This window comes from Gossypium arboreum, chromosome 2 (assembly GCF_025698485.1).
Source record: "Gossypium arboreum isolate Shixiya-1 chromosome 2, ASM2569848v2, whole genome shotgun sequence".
Classification (NCBI taxonomy): domain Eukaryota; kingdom Viridiplantae; phylum Streptophyta; class Magnoliopsida; order Malvales; family Malvaceae; genus Gossypium; species Gossypium arboreum.
In genome coordinates, this window is record NC_069071.1 from 73,757,499 (window position 1) to 73,767,265 (window position 9,767).

At 37.0% G+C, this 9,767-nt stretch overlaps 1 non-coding gene across 1 annotated transcript; it reads left to right on the forward strand.

The window, feature by feature from the left end:
• Nucleotides 1–5,149: 5,149 nt before the first annotated feature.
• Nucleotides 5,150–5,256, forward strand: LOC128289919 (small nucleolar RNA R71). The gene has a single exon (XR_008279560.1). It is a non-coding gene; the product is annotated as a small nucleolar RNA R71 (small nucleolar RNA).
• Nucleotides 5,257–9,767: the final 4,511 nt, after the last annotated feature.

Genomic DNA, 9,767 nt, shown 5'->3' on the forward strand with positions numbered 1-9,767 from the left:
ACTTTATGAGAAAACACACATGACGCTATGATTCGGTTTCTTCTAATAGTTGATTTGCCTAATATGTATATGGAAGGTATATTCTTCTTGTTGCATCTATCACTGGTGGTCAGAATGATATTTTCTTCTGGATTTCTTTATGTTGGATTTCTATATTCTGGATTTCTCTGTTATGGATTTCCTTATCTTGAACTCTTGGTAATCTTTATCTTGTAACTTGTCGAACATGGCTTATAGTTAAAGTATGACCTTTAGATTGCGATATATATATATATATCAAGTGTGATTATGCTTCTAATTTGATCATGGTAATCTGGTGATCTTAGTATTTGGATGTCTCTAAATTTCCATATAATGATTTAACATTGGCAAAGTCTTAAGTGGTAAAATCTTCGTTTTGTGAAATTAATGGTTTAATTCATGATTGGTAAAGTTTAGACAGATGAGAACATTGTTAACCGAAGCCTTTGAACTAGTCTAGTCTGTGTTGAGCAAAGACTTCCTGATTTTCAGTGAGTATTGTTGTTTGAATGGTGATATGTTTGAAGATAACAAGGCAAGTGATAGCTTAAAGTATCTGATGTCATAGAAAGACCTGAGTTTGCTATAGTGCAAATGACTTCAGTATTAAAAGATGATGAGATAGTTATTGTGTAATCCTTATGTAAAAATATTTGAAATGTTAATGGGGTTAAAGCCGAGCATCAAGTTCTACCAGAGTTATCTCTGCCAGTATTGACATTAGAATGGAAATAGAGAAAGTTAATATGGATTTTCTTGTCTGGATTATTCCTAACCTTGAAAGAGGAAAGTGATATGTAGCGTATTGTTAAATGTTTGACGAGATATGTAAATCATGCTGGTATGTATTGAATTTTCACTCATCAGGTTCGAAGAATTTCGTGTCTTTATGAATGTTGGACATCTTGAGATACTAGTCTCCACTAATCAGATTGAGATCCGGGTTTCATATCATGATTTCTTGGGAAAGCCAGAGGAGGCTTTGAAATGAAAGGTAATTAAGAGTTGAATTGGTAAATAATCAGACTGTGTGGAATTATAAAGAGTATGAGGCCAAGATGAACTGGCTAGTTTCACTATTCGAATTCAAAAAAGATTCAAGAATGAATGTATATGTAACATGATGGTATGGATAGGACTTTTGAATACATGAACTTTCTGATAGAGATTAAGTTGCAGTGAAAGTGTTGTAAAGCGAAAACCGCTCATGATTCTTGTTTGTAAAATTTAAAGAGATATGTAGTAAAAGTTTAGCCTTGAGTGAAATTTCCTTGACATCGATTATAGGATTGAAGAATCCAAGTGAAAAACCAAAACCACTTTTCTGGTAAGATTTTCGGGGATGAAAATCCCTAAAAGGGGGAGAAATGTAACATCCCGATTTAGGGCCTAGTCGGAACAGTGGTTTTGGGACGAAAAAATTGACGTAATAAAATTTATTTTTATTATATTTTTATGGTCTACAATTTCATGGATGATTTCATGAAAATTTCGTTCGAAAATTTTGACGTTTGGGCACTCAATTTAGTCAAAAGGACTAAATCGTAAAAAGTGCAAAAGTTGAGTTCTACATGCTAAAGGTGTCCAATTGTTATGAAACTTTAAATTGGAGGTCCTTATATGGTAATTAGACCATTGGTTAAGTTGGTGGACAAAAATGGACATCGTTAGACATGTTTTGAAAGTTTTTCATTAAGGGCCTTTTGGTCATTTAGTTATTAAAATGAATTAAAAACAAAATTAAAAGCCAAATTTTGTCCATCTTCAACGTCTTGGCCGAAACTTGCATGGAGAAACCATAGATAAGGTTTTTCAAGCTTCCAAGCTTGATTATCAAGGAAATCGAGATTCGGGCTTATATCAGGAAAATACAAGTTTTGGACTAAAATGGTAATTTGATGTTAATGGACATTTGATGGAAATTGACATTTTAAATGAAATGAATAAGTTTGTATGAAAACTAGGTGATATGTTATTTTTGGTTATATGGACTAATTCTTAAATAAACATGAAAATGTGTTGAATTGAATGTACATTCCATGATCATCTATGTATATTGATATACTTGATGAAAAGAGAAAATCTCGGTTGAATAAAAAGGGATATCCGATGGATAAATCATTGTTTACATGACATGAGATCCTGTATGCATTGTAGAAAAGGATTTAGCCTGGACAGGTAATCTGTTGATCTCAATATAGAAAGGATCTAGCCCAGACGGGTGTTCCTCAAGTGATCGAGCCTCCCGAAGAATTTGGGTGCTCTAAGGATTTAGCCCGGACGGGTAATCTGATTAAGGACTGAATTTAGCCTGGACTGGTAATTTAGATCCGAACTTATGAGAGTGTATGCCATTGTAAGGGATTTAACCTGGACTGGTAATCTCGCCGTAATGAGTGAGGTTTGCGGGAGTGCGTACCTGAAGTGATCGCTTGCATGACTTGACGATAAATGTGATATCCATCAAGATTCTGAGAAATTCAACAGGAATTAATACGAGAAATGGAATGGAAATATTTGAAATGATAAACTCATCTATGTTTAGATAACACTAGTATGATGTATATGATTGTCATGTTTAGATGAGTGGTTGTGCTAAGAGATAGTACATGTACGTACTCGAAACCCATGAGCATGTGTTTGCCATGTGAAATGAAATGGACTTGTGATAAGAGTGCAAATGAATGAGTGATATTTATGAGAATAATTTCTATGACAAATTTATGATGGTTATCATCATGTTGCATTAAGACAGATTAATACAATATCAGCAGTCCGACTTTGGAAATCCACCAAAAATAGTGAAAATTGAATTACAAGCTTAATAAAATATGAAATTAAAGCTTCTTGAGTCTAGTTTTAGATAAAGGAAATGGTGTAAGCAAAGGAATCCCATATGAGGAGATATTTGAATTTTTGTGAAACAGGGTCAGAGTGATCTCAGACTCCCCTGTCTTAATTTTGGAAAATCATTAAAAATTGTAAAAAATGATTATGGGTTATAATTTATATGGTTAAAATCCTTAATGAGTCTATTTTCAAGGGAAATAAATAGAAATGCCATCTGAGTCCACTATGAGATAATGAATTTATAGTGAAGAGAGGTCGAAATTGCCAGACAGCAAAACAGGGGTAACTTTAAAGAATAAACTGTACTTATTGGCTAGACCAAACTGAAAATGTTGTGGTAAGAAGATATGTGATTCTAGTTTTAAGGAAAATTAACGGTTCTTAATTCAGAGTCTCGTAGCTCCGGATACGAATAATTTAGTGATTGTGACTCAGGAAAATAGCTTGACTGGACTTTGAATAAATAAAACGAATTTTAAAAATTGCATTTTATCACATTGCTTATTATTTTTCATGTGAGCTTACTAAGCGTAAAGCTTACTCCCTCCTTTTCATTTCCTTAGTATTTTCAGGTTGGCTCGAGAGTGGAGATAGTCGGAGGTAGTATCACATTATCGAGACATCTTCGTTGGAATATTAATATTTTTATGCTAGCGATTCCAAGTGAGTGGCATGTATAGGGACTTAGTTTTATGATAGATGTTATTATGAGTAGCATATACACGGCCATGTATCTCAGTCGTGTGGAGGGCACGGCCTAGCATACGGGCTTGTGGCTTGGCCGTGTGGTTCATTTTGCATGATGACATCATAATTAGAGAGTTACATTGCCTTAGGACATGGGCGTGTTGAAGACACATAGGCGTGTCCCTGTGTCCACACAAGCGTGTGGCTCTGCTTTCTAAATATTGACATAGACATCAAGTTTATACTTGTACCCAAGTCACATAGTGGCTTACCACAATATGTTGCTCAAATATTGCAAGGTATGGTAAAACATCCAGGATTCTTCAGCTTTGGGGGTAGTTTGTCTTTAAGATATGCGCTGCATTCCTTTATCAGAGCTACTGTCTCAAATTCTCCAAGTTTTTGCTCATTGGACAAGATATCTTTCATAAACTTGATGTAGTTTGGCATTTCTTCAATTGTTTCTACCAACGTAATGTTGATATGAAGTTGCTTGAGTACATCAAGGAACTTCTTGAATTGAATTTCCTGTTTCTGCTTTTGAAGTCTTTGAGGGTAAGGTGGTGAAGGTTTCATTACTAGAACTGGTACTGGTTGATTTTTCTTTGGTGGCAATTCTGCATCTAACGCATTTGTTAGTTGATCAGAATTAGGTGGTTCTGAGGTTACCTTATCAGATTTTGCAGGTTCTGGTTCTGGTGAAACTTAAATTTCAACACTCGGTTAACCTTTCTCTGAGTCTTGAGTGTCAGCTGGCTCATTTTCAGCTTTGATGGTGTGGGGCTCTATCGTCTTTCCGCTCCTCAATGTTAACACTTTGTAGTGTTCCTTCCCTGGATTTCTTGGATTCTCCGTATCACTAGGTAAAGCACCTTGTGGTTGGTTTCTGAGTTCAGTTGCAAGCTGGCCCATCTGGTTCTTCAAGTTCTTCAATGTAGCTACTTGTCTTTGAATTAAAGCATCATTCTTCACCATGTAAGCCTTCAGTAGATTCTCTAAACTATTGGATGATTCAGCTTGAAATGGTTTCTGAACTTGTTGGGAAAAACTATGCGCCTGGTTCAGTCCAGGTTGGGCGTAGTTGTTACTGGTTCCAGCCCCTTGGTTACTCCAAGAAAAATTCTGGTGGTTTCACCATGATGGGTTATAGAAGTTGGATTGCATTCCTTGCTCTCCTCGATTTTGGTTCTGGTTACCTATAGAATATACAGATTCGGGGTTCGATGGACATTCTTCGAACAAGTGTCCTTCCCCACAATAAACACAAGCTATACTCTCAAATTGGTGAGATGGTTAGGCTGCAAAACTATTAGACCGATTAGTGGTAAGATTCTTAAGTATTGAGGATATTGAAGATACCTAAAATGCTAGTGAAGTGAGAGTGTCCACTTCATGTATTCCAGCGACTCATCTTCCTAATGTGGCTCAATTGGTTGGCCATTGATAATTATTACTGGCGATCCTCTTGATGATTTCGTAAGCCTCATTGTAAGACTTAGAAAGAAGGGCACCATTATTAGAGGTGTCCACTACCATCCTCATGTGAGTGTTGAGACCATTATAAAATGTCTCAAGTTCGATGCAATGTGGGATTCTGTAATGAGGGCATTTCTGTAATAATTCTTTGTATCATTCCCATGCCTCATACAAGGGCTCATCATCCATTTTTTGGAAGGAAGTGATCTCGTTCCTCAACTTAGCATTCTTTTTTAGCCGAAAATACTTCATGAGGAATCTTTCGGCTAAATTCATGAGGAATCTTTCGGCTAACTCTTGCCATGTGGAAATTTAGTTTGGTGGCAATGAGTTCAACCAGGCTCAAGCTCTGTCCCTTAGTGAGTACGGGAACATCTTCAATTGTAATGCATCTTTTGGTACTCCGGCTAATTTGAAAGAGTCAGTCACCTCCATAAACAGTTTTAAATGAAGATGTGAATCTTCGGTAGACATTCCACTGAATTAGCCCACTGTCTGAAGCATCTAGAACATGGCTAGCTTCAACTCGAATTATTGTGCCTCAATTTCGGGTCTCTTAATACACGGATTAAGATCATTAGACACTGGCACAGCATATTTTCTTAAGGCTCTATCCCTATCATCAGCAATAAAGATAGGATTTTGAGGAAGGTTTGCTCCATTTCCTTGATTCATATTCTCGAAATTCATTCCTTCAGTCATTCTCTGGTTTGCTTGTCTTCTTCGCTATCGAAAGGTTCGTTTTATCTCAAGGTCTACAAGGAGTGTAACACCCCAAACCCGGACCAGACATTATGGCCGAATCTGACGTGCCACATTGGAGTTGAAAACCCACGTTCCGTTTTAGTGTTTTAAAACCATACATTTTATTGAGTTAACAAAGTGTATGGAAGCTGGGCACCAGGTAGGTATCCGAGACAGAGGAGGTGAGCCATGAAGGCTGCTTAAGTACCAAGCTCTTTAATTGGATCCAATCCTAGACATGCCCACAACCATAGCCACACTTTGTTATATCGAGTTTAAATTTGTTTAAGTGGACGTCTTTGATAAATCGATTAATCGTGGTGTTGAGATATTTTGAAAACAAGTATCATTTTGAAAACACGTCCTAAGTCTAGCCCATTTGAATAATTATTAACCAATTTTTTTAAAGTTATTAAAATTAAAATAATTCCGAAAAGAAATAAAAGGAAAGTTAAAATTGGCCTTATTACAACCCAAAATAAATAATAATTACAGGAAATTAAATGAAAACCAACACTTATTTAAAAGCCCAAAGATGATCACCGTGGCCACTCTGAATCCTCTCCGCCCAAGTCCCACATCAAGGCTCACTGCAAGGTTAAGGAAAGGGGGGGTGAGTTTGGAAACTCAATGTGCAACAAGCCCCTTTCAGAGCCCAAAACAATAACAGCCTGTTGGGTCTAAGCCCAAATCCAATCTCAACATATACTGGGCCATAGCCCTTTTCATGTTTCATATTCCATAACACTGGGCCGAAGCCTTTTCATATTTCATATTACTGGGCCGAAGCCTTTACTGTAAACGGTATGGCCCTTAGGCCCATTTCAATGTCACATATAATTTCAATGAAAGAATGCAACCCATTTGGGGAGACTACTCAACCCACCATCCGCTACTCTCCACCCGTACCAACCAACACACCATGTGGGGATTAACTCGACCCACCCCGCCAAACTCTCCACTGGCAGCATAGCTGCTTTATCATATAACTGGAGGCCTAGCCTCTTTTAATAACTGGGGCAAAAGCCCTTTCAATAACTGGGGCATAAGCCCTTTTATAACTGGGGCATAAGCCCTTTTGATAACTGGGGCATAAGCCCTTTTGATAAGCAGGGCATAAGCCCTTTTCACTTCCTCCATCCATATAAAACCCAACCCAATGCAGTTATGATTACATCATGTGCATATCATACATATCATGTGCATATCATACATGTCATGTGCATCTCATACATACCATATTTATCAAAATCCCATGTATTAAAATCATACATAAACCCTAGGGGTATAATGGTCATTTTTACCTAGGGGCAAAGCGGTCATTTTCATGGTATAAGGGTAATCTCATAATTTTACCAAAATTAGGGTTTCCATGTTCATTAACGATTACTAACAATCCATGGGTGCAAACAGTGATTACGGCCCATTTTAGCGAAATCGAGTTATTGGGCCTAAAACCCTAATGGGCCCTACTTAGCCAATTTCGTCATCTAGGCCCATTTAGCCTATATTCCATAACGGTTTTAACGGTCTTATCATGCCACATAATGATTTCCATTTTCTACCAATTTTTTCCCAAATGGGCCGAAAGCCCAATGGGCCCCACCGACCCTCGAGGCCCAACTTACCAAGAACGCCAAAAATCACATTCTTACCGTTTCCATCGTTCTCGATCACCGTCTCATCGATTCTAACTAACTAGTGAGCGTTTGCTTGCTCACAAGTCCTCGAAATGCCGAATTTGGCATTTGACTTTTCGCATTTTATCGCTTTAAGCTATGAAAGGGTTCGTTACACACGATTTGTGATATTCCTCGGCGAGATCTCCTACGATTTCTCCTATAATCATTTGTTAAATAGATCAGCTCGCAATAATTGAACCAAATCAAGAGCTATCAATATTAACACTTACACATTCTACCACCATCCATAATGGCCTTAGGCACCTTACCTTTGTCGCGATTGATGACTAGGTCTAACTACTCCGGTGATCCAAGCTACTCCATGTCGACACTACACCTTGCTGCTCCTTCACTAAATAAACCACAAAAATGTTAAAAGAAGACCCCATAAGGCCTATACCCACATTCGGCCATCTCCCTAAATTAGAGAGGTTTCGGCTTTTCTTAAACTCCCTAATATTGAATTGATTAAAGCTAAGAGCACTTACCAAGGTTCACTTACCCAAACGGTTTCAATCCCGTGTTAACTCCGATTCAACGTAGTCGCAGCTCTAATACACTAGCAGAACCCGTACCACAAGGATCCTACGAATCGGCCACCAAGTCACCCAAGGGTGCTGTGCTTTTAGCTTTTGGGTCACTGAAGAAAAAGTGGTTATGGACCAAAAGGGTGTTGACAAAAGAGTTGAAAGGCTTTTAAAATAACAAGAATCGGCTAAAAGAAAAAGAACAAGTGTATACCTTTATAAAGCAATCGACTTCCTTTGACTCCTTGAGATTTGGCTTGTTGATATTCGGTTAGCAATGAAAAGAATGATCGGTTCAGCTTTTACTATAAATGAAAGAGAGGAAGAATGAGAGGTAGAGAGTTTGAGGAAGAAATAACGAAAGAGAAAATAGAGGGATTAGCTTAAGAACAATTGGCAAGAGAAGAAAGAAAAGAAAAGAGGGAATAGATGAGAGAAGGAAGAAAATAATAAAAAAAATGAGAAAATTGTTCACTTTTGGGAAAAATAGAAAAGAATAAGAGCAAAAAGAAATAAGATTAAGATTAAAATAAAATAAAATCCTTTTCCAATTTTAATTCCTTCCTTATCTCCTTAATTCATGGCCATAATCAAAGTTTGAATTTAATTCAAACTCCCCTTCTTGACAGCAGCCCCCACTCACTCCTCCTGCGTTGGTACTGTTTCAATTCCATACGGTCCTTCCCACGCACGTTCAGCAAAAAGAATCACCCTTTTGTGCATAGCTGATGGAACCTAGGACCCCAGGTTGCCCGACATGTCTTCTTGCCTTTGGGGACGGGCATTTGTTTTCAATAATATACCGTCACCTTTTATCTTAAAGGTTACTGCTGAAGTCCGTTCATTTTAAAAATATAACATTAAAACATACCTTCGCTGGACTCGAACCCCGGACCTCCGTCCGCCTAGCGCCCACGCCCATCTTTGCAGCCTTTGCACCGAGCTTCCTTCCTTGCTAATATATGGTCACAATAAATTATAAACCTTACACCTTGATTCGCCCACTTTAAAAATAAAACAGATTCGCTCACGCACGGAATCGAACCTGCGACCTCTTTAACACACACATACGTTGCTTGTCACTGCACCACAGGCTCTCTTTGTGTCAAACTTCATTCGTAACTTCCTTTAAGGCCTATTCCAACCGCAACCTGTATACTAAAAAAACCCAATTTTGCATTGGTATCGAACCTCGGTTCCTTCTGCTGCCCAACACTCCTAACCACTGGGCCAAACTCCTCCTTATGTCTAATTTTAGCCTAACTTATTAATAAACCTTGATGTCCAGATCCCTAAAGAAGCAAAAATAATAATTTTTTGCTAGAGTCTTGGTCCAATTTTTCCCACACTTTAAATACTTCTAAATTTATTTAAAAACTAAAATAATAATAATAATAATAACCATAATAATGAAGATTTCAAATACGATAATATATATAAATTTTTTCCTAATAATAATAATTATAATTTCCATAAATCAATGAAAATAGATACAATAAAATTTTTTGATAATATGTTAATTTAAACACTAAATTAACAACAATAATTGTATAAATATATTTGTATCTAATAATTATAATGATAATAATTTTCATAAAAATTAAAATATTAGTACTAACATAAATATTTTATCAATATATATATTTAAACACTAGTAATATTCAAAACTTCTCAATATTCAGGTTTTCTTCTATCCGAATCCCAGACTCAAAGCCCAACTCTTCTAGGCCCAATTTTTGGGGCGTTACAAGGAGTAAGTCAATAATTTGGTCAATACTCA